Here is a 16,155-nt window from a genome sequence, read left to right as displayed (position 1 = left end):
CTAGTCTAAATCTTTTAGAGCTTTGAACTTGACATCCTTTTAGAGATTTTCTTATGTGTGCTTATTATTGTGTATTGTGTTTAGTACTTGACATTATTGAGCATCTATGTAGTTGCCATGTATTGTGTTTACTTAGTACTGGTGTTAGTTTTTAGTTTGGGAGGGCTTTATGAAGATATGCTCTAGTAGAATTTTTTAGATTTGAGTTGTGAATTTTTAGAGTTCTATTAGGAATCAGTTTTTGAGTTAGTTTTTAGTTATTTTTAGTCCATTAAAACTTGTTTAGATAATTTTTTTACTTATTTACTTTCTGTTTTAATACAGTCCTTAGTATTAGCCTACTTTTAGAGTCCTTTTTAGGTCTTGATTAGTGAAGTTTTTAGTTTCTTGTAGAATTCTGGTTTTGAGTTAATTTTTAGCTTTCTTTAGTTATTTTAAACTTGCATGAATAGACTTTACCTTTGTTAATTTTAAAATTTAAATAAGTTGTATAAAGTAGTTCAAAACCACTTAATGAGTCCACACACTCTTTATAAGTGTGCCTTTGTGTTGGTTTATGTGGTTGAAATTGAAATTGGCATTGTTCGTGAGCTTTGTTTCTTTTTTATTATTCAACAGGTTCTAGCTGTGTTCTTTCGTGTGCCAAAGGTGGAAGGCCTTTGCCTAAACAAGGGTTCACTTGTTGCATATAGGAGATTAAGGACTTGTTTGTTCTTTCTAGGGTTATCCTCCCCTTTCTTTTAGATGTTTTTGGTTAATCTTTTGGTTTCTGGATTCTGATCATTTAGCTTTGGTTGCTTAAATAAATGTAGGGTTAAGTATGTTTTTAGTCCCTGAATTTTGACCCAAAATTGAAATTCGTCCCTGGCCAAAACTTTGATAAATTTTGGTCCCTAAACTTTAAAAAATGAATGAATATAGTCCTTTTAACTCAATTTTGTTAACTTTTTTTTAGATTTTGAATGGATTTCTCAGTAAATATTGAGTCGAGAATGTGTCAAACGGCATAAACAACTCCAATATTAACATGAAACACATTCGACATGTTGAAAAAAGTCAACGTAATTGAGTTAAAAGGACTATATTCATTCATTTGTAAAGTTTGGGGACCAAAATTTATCAAAGTTTCGACCAGGGACGAATTCCAATTTTTGACCAAAGTTCAGGGACTAAAAAGATACTTAACCCATAAATGTAATATGTATCGGCTAATATGATAGTCCTTCAGCATATTTTAAAATTTTGGATTTTTTCCTTGAAATGCTAATACTTTCAAGTGATCAATATATTTGTTTGTGTGAACGTGTATCTAGCTTGTGAATTTGTGGATATATCAAATAGCTTCATGTGTGTATATATTCATTTATCTTGCTATCTGTTATTATAATCACGTGTGAAATTTTCTGCCCTGCTCAATCACGTGTAAAATTTTTGTTATTTTTAGTAACATTTTTAACATGTAGCCTTTTTATTAAAAAAAAGTTACTAAAACTTTCTAGTAACATTTTTATAATGTCACTTTTCTATAAAAAAATGTTACTATAATCTTTTAGTAACATTTTAAAAATGTTACACTTTTATTAAAAAAATGTTACTTAAAATATTTAGTAATATTTATGTAAATTTCTCTATTAATAAGTATAAATGTTACAAAAAATCAATAGTAACATGGGGAATACGTAACATGTGATAAAATGTTACTAAATTCTATTAATAATATTTTTCATGATTTAATAACAATTTTTTAGTGTTAGTGTACATTATATATCTAGTAGTGGATTAAACAATAATTTATTGCTTGATATTTCATTTTGTTTGTCTTAGTCATAGTTTGAAAAATAGCTTTTACATTCTGGATTATGGCATTAATGTCTTGATTTTATTTTTTATTTCATTTCACTTTACGTTTGAATCAAATACCCTTATGTGAGGAAGCCATATGTTAAAGCAAAATTGAGTCTCGAAACTCAGGAAGCGAAAACTGAAACTCTGTCACGCCCATTAAAAAAAAACAAGGTCTACCCAGTACTATCGATAAACCTTATCACCTTATCATTAAATTTGTCAGAAGTTAGAAACTTGGCCTGTAAAAATGTTGCGGGAAGATTTTAATTTCTACTCGCATGATTAGGATGTTGAGGTTTGTGAATAAAGGAAACTAAGATTTAATTCCATTCCACAAGGAATCCTGATTTGTTCCTGAAAAAGAGATATGGCTCACCAGAAGTCACATATTAGAATTCTCTTTAGGAATCTAAGGAGGGAATTTTCCTTTGGTTCCAAAGAAGCATTCATTTGCATGTCAGTTGATTCAGTATATAACAGATAGATAGCCATCTTGATGACAATCAATCCATGCCCAAAAGTTACGAAAATCTCCACTTGGTCACCAAATCCTAGCTGTGATGTTATGTCCTTCCAATCTTCTTCATTGAAAGAAATTACTGTGTCTCGTTTGTATATTTGAATGGTGCACTTTGTGTAATTAACTATCAAGACACTAAGAAGGCATTTATTTGCCACTTTTTCAGGGGGTGATGAATAAACAACACACAAAAACATTCCTTTCATTAGACAATTACGATCCTCAGGCACCTTGAAAAACACTGAATGTCCTTCACCTGTATGAGTCAACCAAAGTGGACGGTTGTCACCCGGAAGACAAACATCACAAGACTCATTGATAGCGAATCCCTGTACCACATACAAAAACCAAAGTCATGACCTAATCATGCTATTCAAATTGGCTTATAAGCTGATGTATGTTAATACCAAATTACAGAAAGGAAAACTTGATGTATTATTACATAGAGAACAAATTCATAAGTAGGGATTCTTGTGTAATTCGATTAAAATTTTGTTACTTATCGGGTACAATTGCATGTGGAGGAAAAAACACTTCATGTTGTAATTATATAATGCAGAAGGGAAAAAAAGCATGTACTAATCTGTTTTTCTTTTCACTCAGTCCATTTTATTGAGACATTATATAAGGAATAGTCAACTAATTATGCAAAAATGGACTTTATATATGAAACGTTTACAAAGTAATACAAAGTGGGCTTTTATAGGTAAGGCTAAAAGGCTTCATTGGGTAGTGTTACAAAATCAAAGACAGTAAAAGAAAGGATGAAAAACAGAAAAAAGAAATAAGAGAGCTTTAGTTTTTAGGTGCCGGAGTAAGAAGGGAGGAAAACTCATATCATTATTGAGTATTTTGGGTAATATATATATATATATATATATATATATATATATATATATATATATATATATATATATATTACAAAAGGATGTAAATCAGCACAAAATGAAGACCAGTAGTCAATTCTACCAAATCAAACTGACGATACAACCAGCAACCAGGTCTTCCGTTAGAAAAGAATTATCAGTAAATTTACAACCTAACAAAACAGAGCAAACAGAAAATATAGTGTCCAGAAAAAAAATTTATTACTAACTCTAGAAGCACACATTGGATCTCCTATAGATATTTTAACCAAGATAATTCCATGTCTCTTAATCAATTGTAAAGATGAATATTATATCAAAAGAAAATTGACAGAAAGAACCTCTGATATGCTCTTGTTTAGAGTATTGAAGACTTCATGGTAGCTTCCTATTCCAATGAAATAAGGCCTCAACGAATGGTTTGTTATCTGCGATTCATTTGACCTTGTATCTAATTTAAAAGAACTTACGTCATATATATCACCCAGAATTGTTCTTAATTCTTTAGATAGCTGAAACTCCGTGTCACAATGCAGCAAAACACTACGAAGTTTTGAAAGGCTTGTAAGCGTTGATGCTAGATCACCCAAATTGTTACTCTGCACATCTATGGAGGTTAGAGATGATGACATGCTCCAACATGGGTAAATACCGGATAGGGGATTTATTTTTGGTGACATCCAAGACCAAATGATAGATGGAAAAACATTACGTGACAATCCTTTATGTCCACACAGGGATATATATCCAATGCTCTTTGATCTTACTATCGAAAAGGGAATTTGTTTCACAGCAATATTTTCTGCAATTAAAGTTGTCAAGGATTCCATCTGCATTATGTCTTCATCCAACTTGGCCATCTTCAAACAACCAGAGAGGATTAGAGTTTTCACAGATTTCAGCTTATAGGTCCTCCTTGGTAGATTGCGAAGGCTTGTACAGTCCTTCAAATTTAGCAGCAGAAGTTTGCAGAGATCTCCAATGGACTGGTGCAGCTTGCACAAACGTGGACAATCTTTGAGAATTAGCTTTTCAAGATTAGGTAGCTTAGAAAAGTCTGGGGTGGTGGTCAAGTTTTTGGAATGACTAAGATTGAGGATTTTTAGCCACTCCAACAACTACAGAAAACAAACATTTTCATACGGAAGTCAGAGAAGAAAATGGAATATGAATTGTTGTGACTAGTGGCAATAAATAATTAGTATTGGCATGTAATATATATATATACCTGAGTTTCCTTCCAGACTAGTGTAAGATTACTGTGTTTTAAGTTTATCACAACTACACTTCCTTGATAAAAGTTTACAGGTATGTATTTCAGAGGAAATCCTTGCCAACAGATCCATCTCAACTGCTTAGAAAGATGCCGAAAAGACCCAGTGAGTTGTACAGAATCAAGTTTCAACAGTTTCAATCTTTTCATTTCCTTAAGAGTGTGTTTGGATAGAGTATTTTAATGAAGCAATTCATTTTTTTGAAGAATTTAGATTTCTTTGTAATGAAATGCTTTGTTTGGATAGAGAAATTAAAAAGCATTTCAAATCAAGCATTTTTTTTGAAGGATTTCAATTAGCTAAATTAGTAGAAATTCAAATACCTTCAAAATAAGTGGAATTGGAAATTCTTTTCACTCAACCTCACATTCTAGACGATTCGGACGTGCCTGATGACCCAGACAGGTCTGACGATCCAAACGGACCCGACGATCCAGACAGGCCCGATGACCCGGACATGCCTGACGACCTAGATGTGCCAGACAACCCGGACGAGCCCGATGACTCGGAAGTGCGGGACGATGCGGACAAGCCTGACGACCCGGATGAGCCCGACGACTCGGACGTGCCCGATGACTCGGAAGTGCGGGACGATGCGGACAAGCCCGACAACCCAGACGAGCCTGACGACCTGGACGGGCCCGACAACCTAGACGGACCTGACAACCTGGACGGGTGCGACGACCCAGACAGGCCCGACGACCCGGACAGGCCCGACAACTCGGACAAGCCTAACAACCTGGACAGGAACGATGACCTAGACAGGCCCGATGACACGGACGATCCCGACGATCCAGACGGGCCCGACGAGTCGTACGAGCCAGACTATCCGGACCGGCTTGATGGTTTTAAAGGGCCCGTACGAGTTGTCGGTGCCCGTTCTAGTCTCGGGCTCGTCTAGGTCGTCGGGCCTGTCCGGGTCGTTAGACGTGTCCAAGTCGTCGGGCCCATCCTAGTTGTTGGACCCGTTCGGGTCTTCGGACTCGTTTGGGTGTACGGGCCCGTCCAGGTCGTCGAACCCGTCTGAGTATTCGGACTCGTCCGGGTATTCGGCCCGTCCGGATTGTCGGGCTCGTCCAGGTCGTCAGGCCTGTCCAGGTCATCGGGCCCGTGCAGGTCTTCGGTCCGTCCAGGTCGTCGAGCCGGTCTTGATCGTTGGGCCCGTTCGGGTCATCGGACCCGTCTAAAGCATTAGGCCAATGACCTAGACAGGTTGGACCGGGCCATATTGACGAACTTGACAGCACAATCGTGCAGTATGGGCCGTCAGGCCTCTAGATCATCGGGTGGGTCATTGGGTCTAACCAATCCGGTTGCGTAGTTGGGTCTGCCCGACCCATCTGAGTTGTCGAGTATGTTTCCAAATTTATCATGAACTCAAAACATAATTAAGCGTAAAGTAAATATTGTTAAAATTAAATTTTATCTCACAATAAATTCAATTTTTTTTTCCAAACAAGAAATTGAAATGTAAGGTATTTTAATTTCCTTATCCAAACAAGTTATTTAAAAAATGAATGGAATTTAATTACAAGCAATTCAAATACAAAGCATTTTAATTTCTAAGCATTGTTAAAATGCTCCATCCAAACACAAGGTAAGCGCATTTGTTTCAAAGCAATCTCCACCAATTCCATGCGATTTCAATGCCAATCCCTCAATGGCTTCTGTTCCCTGAGATGAAAAAGGTTTGTTAGCAGGGAAATGATAGTCAAAGTAAAACGTTCTTACGAAAGGAAAGGAAAGTTTAAAATCTGTATGTAGAGAAAGTTCTTACAGTATTATTTGTCAATACATCTAGTACATCCTCATGAAACCACAATCGGCTGCGCTTCCCAGGATTGTTTGGTGAACTGTGACGAATAATCTCTCTTCCCATGTCTCGTACCAAATCATGCATTCCAAGTTTATTATTCTCTTCAACTCTCACCAGACTACGCTCTATAAGAACTGTTATTCCAATATCAGCATGCAGTCCACAGCCATTCAGTATTTCCGTAACATAGCCTCTCTCTTTTCCAATAAAGAAACAGCAAATGTGAAGAAATATATCCCTTTCCATCTGATCCTCTAAACCATCAAAGCTTATTCTCAATATCTTCTGAACTTGATCATTGGGAATTATTCTTAGCTTTGATAATACACTTTTCCACTCCTGTTTGGTTCTCTTCTGCAAGTAAGAACCAAGAACTTCAAGAGCTAGAGGTAGTCCTCCACAATAAGAAACTACATTTCTTGAGAGTTCAATGAAGTCATCTGTCGGAGTTACTTCCCTAAAAGCATGCCAACTAAAAAGCTCAAGAGACTCATTTTCATTCATTTCCTCCACTTTATAAATGTAACCAACTTCAAGTAAATGAAGTAATCGTATGTCTCTAGATGTAACAATAAACACACTTCCTGAGCTTATCCATTTACGATTTCCACATAAGGCATTCACTTGCTCGAACTTAGTCACATCATCAAGTACAACGAGTGTGCTTTTTCCACGAAGTCTTTCCTCAATCAAAGTGGTCCCTGCTGCTGTACTATGTACCTTTACTTCTGTTTTTAGGACATCTAAAAGAAGTTGTTCTTGCAAATGAATATACTCTTTACTGTCCTGTTCACAAACTTGTCTAATGTTTTCGATGAAACTTCTATAGAGATATGTACGACGAATTTGATTGTAGATGGCTTTCGCTGTTGTTGTCTTACCTGATCCTCCCATTCCCCATATCCCTATCTTGCAACCTTTGCTTGATTGATTTTCAATAAATCTAATCACTTCTTTTACACGAGATTCTAAGCCAACTGGAAATTGGGTGATAGATAATGATGTGTTGTCTAGCTCTGTCAAAACTCCCTTCACAATTTTCTTAACTTGTTCAGCTTCATCCCTTCAACAATAAAAACAAAGACAGAATGAACAGTAAAACCATTTTCAGAAAATTGCATACCCAAAAATATGTATCACCAATCTTTCCGATATTTCTCTATCATTTATATCTGTCTCAAACAGATGGTGGGTGGCTTTGTTAATAGATTAATGCTATGGTTTAATTACTATTTGGATCTTTTTATTTATTTACTATGTTCAATTTGTTCCTCTATATTAAAAAGTTCAATTAGATGTTATAATGGTTAAAGTGCTTCAACAAATCCTTCTAGTTTATAAGTTACAATTAGATATTTTATTTTCTTAAAAGTTCAATTTCATACCATTTTTCTTTCATCCACTCCAAATTTTATGAAAATTAAGAATAAATTTTGTTTTAAATGAGACTCATACAATTGAACTATCCTTAAAATTTAGAAGACGTATAATTAAACTTTCTTTTGATAAAAAGGATTAAATTGAACTTTAATAATAAATTGAAGGACAAAGTAAGTAACTAAACCTTGTTATATTGCAGGAGTTAGTGTCGTATTGCATCTAATACTATATACAATTCTGAACTAACAAAAGGCAAGTTTTTACATTAAATAATATATCTGATCTTCTTCATAATTCAAATTTTTATCTACAAAAGGTATAATAGCTTACGTGTCAGTCTCTCAGCGTTTTCACATTTTTAAAAAAAATTCTAAAACTTCTGAAAAGCTGAAGTTTAAATTTTCTTTCTCTCTCTTCCGAGTCTTCTCAGCTTCTGCTGTCACCAATGCTTTCTCTCTCTTCCTCATTTTCTCTGCGACCGCCTTCTCTCTTCTTTCTCTATCTTTCTCATTCTCTCTGGCAGCGGCTTCTTTCTTCTTTCTCTATCTTCTCATTCTCTCGGACCGACCCAGCAAAAAAACCATTCTGGAGATGCTTCCTTTTTATTTTTCTTACATTTTATCTGTTCATCTTCTTATGTTGATCATGTTTGGTTTGTTTACAGGCTTCAACTGTCGCTTATAAAGACATGCATCTCAGATTTCCCGTTGATCTATCCATTTTTGTTGTTGATGTTTAATTTTTTGGGTTTGTCAAGCTAACTGGTATTTTTCTTGATGTTTTTTGCAAAGATCTGATGGTTTCTTTTGTTCATCTTATTTGTCAGGTATATAAATGGTTGAAATCAAGAGTACAACCACAGACATCTTTTTTAACCACCAAAAAACCGATTATGGAGATGTTTTTTCTATTTTTCTTACATTTCATCGTTTCATCTTCTCTGTTCATCATGTTTGTTTTCTTTTCAGGCTTCAACTCAAGGTTAAAAAGACATGCATCTGAGATTTCCCGTTCACCTGTCCATTTTTGTTGTGGATATCTGATTTTTTGGGTTTTTCAACCTAACTGTTATTTTTCTTGAATTTGTTTACAAAGATCTAATTTTTTTTTTGTTTATCTTATTTTTCAGGTATATAAATGGTTGAAATGAAGATTACAACCACAGACGTCTTTTTTTTCCACCAAAAATAAGATTATGGAGATGTTTTTTCTATTTTTCTTACATTTCATCGTTTCATCTTCTTCTGTTCATCATGTTTGTTTTGTTTTCAGGCTTCAACTCAAGGTTAAAAAGACATGCACCTGAGATTTCCCGTTCATCTGTCCATTTTTGTTGTGGATATCTTATTTTTTTGGTTTTTCAACCTAACTGGTATTTTTCTTCAATTTTTTTACAAAGATCTAATGTTTTTTTTTTTGTTCATCTTATTTTTCAGTTATATAAATGGTTGAAATCAAGAGTACAACCACAGACATCTGAGATTTCCCGTTCATCTGTCCATTTTTGTTGTTCATGTCTTAACTTTTTGGTTTCTGAACCTAACTGGTATTTTTGTTTATGTTTCTTTCAAATATCTATTGGTTCTTTGCTTGATCTTATTTTTCAGTGTTTAAATCCTTCAAATGAAGAGTACAAGCACAATCTTCTGTTTAAAGCAGCAAAAACTCGACTCTGGCGAGGCTATTTATATCTTTCTTAAATTTCATCTGTTCATCTTCTTCTCTTCGTCATCTTCCTTGAATGGGTTTGTCTTCAACATGACGACTACAAACACGTTCAACATCAAGACTCGCTTCTCTTCAGATTTATTTGTTTTTGTCGAAACCTTTTATTTATTTGTTATGGTTCCCTATGTTTTTTGCAAAGATCTCATGGTTTGTTTTGTTCATCTTATTTTCCAGGTATATACAAGGTTGAAATGAAGAGTACAACCACATACATCTTTTTGAACCACCAAAAAATCGAGTATGGCGATTCTTTATCTATTTTTCTGAGCTTTCTGCAGATCATATTCTTCTGTTCTTCTTTTCTCGATATTGCTTCATGTTAAGTTTAATTTTTTGAATTTTTTTTATTATTTCACATAAATTTTTTTATTATTTCAACCCTATTCTCTTTTAAGTCGTTCTTTTTTTTCACTTTTATATTCTCAATTAATTGAATAAATTGTGATGCACGCTTCATTATGTTTCTTTATCTTCCACCTTCCACGACATTTCTTCTGCTTTAAGCATCCGTCATTTCATAAAATATTTCATTGTACTATTGATATATATTTCTTTTTATTTTTTCACGTTATTAACTTAAATAATCCAACCCTATTCTCTTTTAAGTCGTCCTTTTATTTCACTTTTAAATTCACAAATAATTGAATAAATTCTGATGCACGCTTCACGTGTAAGTACGGACCCTACCAAAAGGAATGACTTTTCCTTTTCTCTTTCTATATATTTGCAACAGTAATGACCTTTCGTTTTCTCTTTCTATATATTGGCGTCTACATACTGACAAAACTTATTTCTTTTGTTTGACCCATTATCTTCTCTTCCAATTATTCTTCATACCCACTATTTACTGAAACAATGGAATCCGTGCGCACACAACAAGCAATACTTTCTGGCAAAATGCTTGGTGGTTTCGTCACTATGTTTTTGAAACACCAGGTTTTTTCTTTATTCATTCACATTCCTTTTTATTTTTGGTTTGTATTTCTTTATTCTAACCTTCCTTATTTTGAAGGATTTTGGGTACGTCGACCGTCTCTTCATAATACGTAATTTGAAGGACCTTGGTTCACAGTGGACCATTGTTGATTACGAAAGGAATGTTCATACTGTTACGTACAACATGAATATTCACACTCCAATGATCACCCAAGGCTGGAATGATTTAATATCTTTTTATGCAGATGAGTCTGACAAATTGGTTGTCTTCAAATATTTTGGAAATTCGTCCTTCCAACTACACGTCTCTAAACGTGTTTGCGACTCAACATTGAAAGCCAACTTCTTCAACCATCTTTCTATTCGTCGTCCTCTACATACTTCATACTTAAAGCATTTTGAAGTTCAACTATCAACATATTACTGTCGATCCAGCGACTTGGTTAGTTTGTTTTTCTTTGATTATTTATTTACATGGATTCTGAATAAGTAAGATATTTTCTCCTTTTTGTTGCAGTATTTGAAAAAAGAATTTGCCACTTATTTAAAAAACAGTGGTCTTAGATCTATTGTTCTACACGGACCACGGGGACAAGTCGAATGTAAACTGATCATAAGACGTAATTGTGTTAAGATTGGAACTGGCTGGAAAAGTTTTTGTAATCTTCATCAACTTTCTGCAGATGATCATCGTCAGGTTTTTTTTGAAGTTGAAGGACACACAACAACCAACCATATCAAAGTGTTTTATCCGTTAGTCTGGTTTTAAGTTATAACATGTTGTATAGTCTTTTTGTTAATCTTCTTTTATATATATATATATATATATATATATATATATATATATATATATATATATATATATATATATATATATATATATATATATCTATATATAAGAATATTTTTAGGTCAATTATATTTTGTATGCACTTATAACATATATTAGTCTATGTGTTTGCTTTTATACATTTAGTCTGTATGATATTTTTTTTTTCTTATGTTTACGAGTTTTGTACATTTTTATGAAAGACATTAATGCTTTTATGATATTCTTATAAATTTAAACTATTACATTTAAATCATTACTTTAAACAAAATATATATTAATGTGTATTTCAATTATAATTTTAATCATACACGTCATTAAAAGACATTAAATTTGAATCATTATATATTTGCTGAGCAACATCTCAATATTTATATTTTTAATTAGTTAAAATCATTTTTTTTAATATTACAATAAATATTCCTTTTTATTAATTTCAAATCACGCAGTCTATCAGGTTTCCCCGCATTAATTACTCCACTGCTCGAGGTAATGATGATTGAACTCCTCGATCATCTGCAACACTCTTTCATTATTTCAAATCATCCAGCCGATTAAATTAATGACCATTTATTTTTCCAAGAGACGTTTAGAAATTTGAAACGTTTTTCTCATTATTTTTTTCACCTCTCACGAGAATGATGATTGCAGTGTCTGATGCCGTGTCATACTTATCTCATTCTCCAGACTCTTCCACTGTCTGGTATATATTTGTTTCATTAATTTTTTTTGCAGGATCAAAGTAATTAACTTATCTTCTCTGCTTGACATTAACACCATTACACTGCGATAACAAGCCTTCCTCTTCCACTTCATTACAAAAAGGTATGACTGTTAAACCCTTTTATCAACTCTACTTCTCTTCATCTCCTATATCTTCTCAACATATTTCTTTCTCGCCATATTCTATGCATGTTTTTACAAACAGCATTTTTTATATTCGGTTTTCATCTTCATCTTCGTTTCATTTTTCTAACCAGACGTGTCTATAAGCAGCCTTTTTTAGGTTTTTATATTATTTTCTGTTCATCAAACTCGCCATATTGTATGCATGTTTTTATAAGCAGCCTTTTTTATAATCCATTTTGATCTTCATCTTCCTTTCATTTTTCTAAAAAGACCTTTCTATAAGCAGTGGTATTTATAATATTTTTTCTTCATCTTTCTCTGATTTTTTTAAGCAGTGATTTTGATATTAGGTTCTGTTCATTATTTTTCTGTCATTTTTTAAAACAGACGTTCTTAGAAGCTGTTATTTTCATCATGTTCAACAATTTGTTCAACACTGTTAGAGTCCGTTTAATTTATATTTCCCAAAAAAAACTTATTTTTCCAATTTGACAGATGACAACTAAGCAATGCATCCTTGGTGAACAATCCATACTTGGCTCAAAATGGAAGGGTGGATTCTTTACTATTTTCATGGAAGACCAGGTTTTTGCGAACTTGCTTATTATAAGAAATTTACCATCACTGTTCTCCGACATCCTTTACTAATTCGGTTTTTATGTTGGTTTTCTTATGAAGGATTTTGCGTTCGTCAATCGTTTGTTTGTCATTCAATTAGGCATTGAACTGGGACCACGTTGGACTATTTGTGATAAAAAAGGCCATGCTCACCATGTTACCTTCAACATGAATTTCTATGGTCCGCGAATTACTGATGGCTGGGTTGATATAAGAAACTTTTATCAAATTAAACCACCGAAACTATGTTATTTAAGGCATATCGGGAATTCTGTTTTTGAAATACACTTTTACGATCATTGTTCAGAATCAACTGTCCATAAATTCCTAAGTCATGTTAGAACAAATGCTCCTCTCATAAGGACCAAGTTAATTCATTTTGAGTTCCGGCTTTCTAAGTACAACTGCAAATCAAGCTTTCTGGTGATTTTTTTTATGTTCTTTGTCCATCATTTATTTTCTTTAACCTTGACACCTAAAAAAGTAATTTTTTTCCATATTATTTTTAATTTTTTTTCCAGGGCTTAAATTCAGACTTACGCCAATATTTTGCCAACACTCAGTTCTCACACATTGTTCTTTACGGTCCAAAGGCACGAGTTGAATGCAAGTTGTTGATTAGACCTAGATCAGTCAAGATAGGAAGTGGATGGAAACGTTTTCGTGAAGTGCATGGACTCGAGGAAAAAGATTTAATTCTTTTTGAGGTTGACGGTCAACAAGCAAGCAATGATGTCAATGTTCTTCTTAATATAAATGATTATTATCATCCGCTATGATCAATCTATAAACAATATTTCTTAACAGATTTCTAATCTGTATGTTTTGTATGAAGTTTAGTTGTTTATTATTATATTAGATATATGTATATGTTTTAGTCGGTTTATTTTGAAGAACTCCTAAGTTATTTACTCATACCTGCTCCATATCTTCTTCCATATACGTAAATCTGTGGCATTTAATTACTGTCAGACACAAATCATATCATGTCTCTGCTTTTTAATTTTTTTTTATATATATTTAAATATATAACTTTCCAGAACATTTTTCATACACATCCCTTATAATACTTTTTAACTATTTCATTTCAATGTCTATTCATATGACATATTGCACTGCTTCATTATGTTTCTTTATCTTCCACCTTCTTTGACATTTCTTCTGCTGTAAGCATCCGTCATTTGATAAAATATTTAATTGTACTATTCATATATATTTCTTTTTATTTTTCCACTTTATTAACTTAACTAATCCAGACGAGTGCCTTCTCCTAGAAGATTCAAACAAAGTTCCTTCTCTTAGAAGATTGTTTCTCTTCTGCACCATACTTTTATTTGTCTTTTTGTACAGATCGAACACAGTTTCTTCATCCACAAGACGTTTCACATACATTAACGTATTCTTACAAGCCATTAACGTTTCCAGTCATGACAGGTATGTACTTCATTTGTTTTATGTACAAATATAGTAGTCTTGCTTTACAGACGAAATGATATGACATTTGCAGTTCTGAAATTTCGTCTAAGACATTATCGTTTGGTATCACTTTTCTCTACATTTCCTCTTTCGTGAATGCATAACAAACCAGCATGTATGCATGTATATGCAGTTTTTTGCTTAATTGTTTTTTGGTTACTCCATCACGGCAACCCTTTTTTTATTCACTTTCAGCTAATGTGCTTCATGCTTTATTTTCATCAGAATGCTTTTCTCTGAATTTTCCTTTACTATGAAACCTTTCAATAAATGAATATCAATACTTTATTCCTTCTAACATCAATAGATGTTATTTGCAGGGTTGACCAATATATATTCCCATGACTTCTGTCTAAACGTTTGTACACCATGTTTCAAGAGTCCTTATTTGAATATATTCTACTTTTTGCTTTCTTCTACCATTTCAAAAATTTCCATATCCACGTCTTGATTAATCGTTTAACTTCTTTTACTCTCCTTTCACTAATAAAAAATACAATCTGATAAGTAAGGTATTATTTCAACCTTTTTTTGGTATTTATTTACTTTAGTTGTATGCATAACAATTTTGTCTTATTAGTTCCTTATAAATATGTCTCCAATCTAATCCGGTCTTTTTTACTTTTCACTTTTCAATATTGTTCTTCTGAGTTCAACATGTCTCTCTGTGAAGTTCCAAACCAAAGCCAGAGCATAAGCCAAGTAAGCCCCCAGAAGGAAAATTGGAATATTATCGCTAGGGTCATTCGTTCATGGTTTGTTCCTGATTTCACTAAACAGAGGTGTCCTTTTTCCATGGAGTTCGTTATTCAAGACAAAGAGGTTATTATTATTGTTATTCTTTAAATTCTTCCATTACACCTACTTTCCATTACACCTGCTAAATGTTCATTTTATGTGTTTCAGGGTTCTAAAATACATGCTTCAATTAGACGTACTCTAATTTACAAATTTCAAAATGACATTTCTGAAGGCCATGTTTATGCCATACAAAACTTCAGTGTTGCTCCGAATTCTGGAATTTACAGAACAACACACCACCCTTATAAGATAAATTTCCAGTTTGGTACAAAAGTTTCTTTGGTTAATGTTGATTTGGTTCCTGATATTAAACCACAATACACACCTTTGTCTTTATTGACAACCTCTGCATTTGATACTGATTATTTGGTTGGTAAGTAAATCTTTTTAGTTCTGTAACTATTAATTTATTTCTTAATAAACATTTTTTGTTAAAGTATCTGATTTAACACATACAATGGATTATAGATATTTTGGGATTACTGGTCGGAGTGGGGACTGAAAGAGAATTGCAAGTTGATGGAAAGACAACAAAATTAAATGTCATAGCACTAGAAGCCGATGGGTATTGTATATCTATACTATATTAAATTCCTTTTATATTTCTTTCCAAATAACTACATCACATTATATTGCACTTTAATTTTTAGGTTTCGAATAGAGTGTACTTTGTTTGGTATTTATGTGGATGAACTGAATGTATTTCTTTCGAGTGGAGAAGTTCAAAATACTGCTGTAAGTATAGAATTTGCCAAAGTCAAAACTTTTCAAGGTAAAATTTACTTATTACTTTTACAAAGTAGTTTCTACTACTTATTCCATGTTACTCTCACATAGACTATATTTTTAAATATAGATAAGGTTCAAGTTCAAAATTGTAAGTTCTGCACCCGTATTAAGTACAATGTTAACTTCAAGGAAGCATCTGAACTTAAATCAAGGTAATTTTGATTGGAATTTTATATTTCAAAATATAGTGTATCTGATATTTCATATATGACATACACTATATTTTCTTTACTTTGTAATGCAAATTATCCTTGATTGCGTGAACTTGATATTTCAGATATACATACATTCAATGATATATTTAATTTTTATGAGTATAACTATATTTCCTTTTGCACAGAATGTTTGAGAACAATGAATCTCCCTCTCAAGGATTAACGCAACTTTCTCAGACTTCAAAAAATACTGTGGAAGAGGACTTTTTAACA

General features: G+C 33.0%; 1 pseudogene; it reads right to left on the bottom strand.

Annotated features, from left to right (window-relative positions):
* Window positions 1-2,217: 2,217 nt before the first annotated feature.
* Window positions 2,218-16,155, bottom strand: part of LOC114165309 — a 28,756-nt pseudogene continuing 14,818 nt past the window's right edge.

This window comes from Vigna unguiculata, chromosome 10 (genome assembly GCF_004118075.2).
Source record: "Vigna unguiculata cultivar IT97K-499-35 chromosome 10, ASM411807v1, whole genome shotgun sequence".
Lineage (NCBI taxonomy): Eukaryota > Viridiplantae > Streptophyta > Magnoliopsida > Fabales > Fabaceae > Vigna > Vigna unguiculata.
This window is presented reverse-complemented; position numbering and strand designations above follow the sequence as displayed.